Source organism: Oratosquilla oratoria, chromosome 17, assembly GCF_046742065.1.
Source record: "Oratosquilla oratoria isolate Oo_2021 chromosome 17, ASM4674206v1, whole genome shotgun sequence".
Taxonomy (NCBI): domain Eukaryota; kingdom Metazoa; phylum Arthropoda; class Malacostraca; order Stomatopoda; family Squillidae; genus Oratosquilla; species Oratosquilla oratoria.
The window spans coordinates 57,719,124-57,720,730 of NC_134793.1; the positions used below are offsets into that span (position 1 = coordinate 57,719,124).

The following is a 1,607-nucleotide window of genomic DNA, read 5'->3' on the forward strand; positions in this document are numbered from 1 at the left end:
AAGTTCTCTCTAAGTGCTGAGTGTGGTTCTCTCTCCCCCCTCTCTCTCTCTTTCTCTCTCTCTCTCTCTCTCTCTCTCTCTCTCTCTCTCTCTCTCTCTCTCTCTCTCTCTCTCTCTCTCTCTCTCTCTCTTCTCTCTCTCTCTCTCTCTCTCTCTCTCTCTCTCTCTCTCTCTCTCTCTCTCTCTCTCTCTCTCTCTCTCTCTCTCTCTCTCTCTCTCTCTCTCTCTCTCTCTCTCTCTCTCTCTCTCTCTCTCTCTCTCTCTCTCTCTCTCTCTCTCTCTCTCTCTCTCTCTCTCTCTCTCTCTCTCGTCACAGTTTCTGTTACTCTTCCTCCTCCACCTCTTCCTCCCCCTCTCCCTCCCCTCTCACCCTTCTACCATGCCTTTTCTTTAAAATTTCCTTCCTATGTCATTACAATCGTCTAGTGGTTTCATATCATTTCTCTTGGACAAGATAAACCTTGCTGAAATCTAGTCTTCGTGATTCTCGTTTTCTTACTCCTCTTCCTTGTTTCCTTTCCCTTGTCTTCTGTGTCCCTCTCCTCTTCGCCATCCCCCGCCCCCTTCGTTTTCCACCACCCACTCTTCCTCCTCCTCTACCTATTCATCACTTTTCTCTTCTTCCTTTATCCCTACTTCCCTCCATTCCCCCCTCCTCCTCGTCCTCCTCCTCCTCCTCTTCCTTCTCCTCCTCCTCCTCCTCCTCCACCTCCTGCTTCTCATCCTCGTCCTCCGCTTCCCTCGTGACTTTCCCATTCAGTTGCCGAGCGTCGGTGTAGGCGGGTGTCGCCCTCTGCACTGCCGCGGCTGGAGGTGCTTCACCACGTTCCCTAAGTCCTTTTCGCGGTTCCTCAGCTCTCTGCAGCTGGTCGCCGGGTCCTCGTAACGTGATCGCACCCTTCTGACAGAGTCCGAGCTCCTGAGAACGGCCAGGTCTCCGTTGGGAGAGAACCCGAGTGCTCAGGGTTGCACAGCTGGGTCTTAAAGTCATGAGGCTAGGAGTGTTGTTTGTCCTACTTTGAGACGTTGAAGTCGTTTTTTTTTTTTTTTTTTTTTTGGTCACGTGGAAATGGAATTAAGTGGCGTTCCCGAAGTGTCACGTCACTAGAGGATAGAACGTTCGGTTGTTATGTGGTGACGATGTCAGTGATGTATCGAAATCCTGACAAATGTGTCAGGTAGTTGCATTGGACGTTGTTTTCCGATCTTGTTTCGGTCCACAAGGACAAACAGAGACGACATACTTAGTAACAAGTGAGCCTGATGATATTTATTGCTCAGGGCGAACGTTGCAAGCGCGCAAGCAAACGCCCTGTGCAATCTGTGACCGCAACTCTGAATTCATTTATTCATTTGTTTATTTATTTATTTATTTGTTATTCTCATTTTCGGGTATGATAATTATAAAACGAAATAAATTTACTCTATGGTCGCAAGGTCTGGCATCGTGACAGTCATTTCGCGGTTCCTTGAAGACATGTTATTTACAGTAGCTCTTGTTTCATTTTCGAGTTTATATATTCTATTTTCTCCAACTATACTGTGCTATGTAAATGTATATTACATGTTTTCTAGAATACTTATGTAAACCTTGAAAGTGGTCTGAA

General features: G+C 46.9%; 1 protein-coding gene across 1 annotated transcript in view; it reads left to right on the top strand.

Annotated features, from left to right (window-relative positions):
- Nucleotides 1-759: 759 nt before the first annotated feature.
- Nucleotides 760-1,607, top strand: part of LOC143034655 (neo-calmodulin-like) — a 495,941-nt gene continuing 495,093 nt past the window's right edge. Inside the window, exon 1 of the mRNA XM_076201014.1 lies at nt 760-813. The gene's annotated coding sequence lies outside the window, so the exon portion shown is untranslated. The remainder of the gene's footprint in view (nt 814-1,607) is intronic.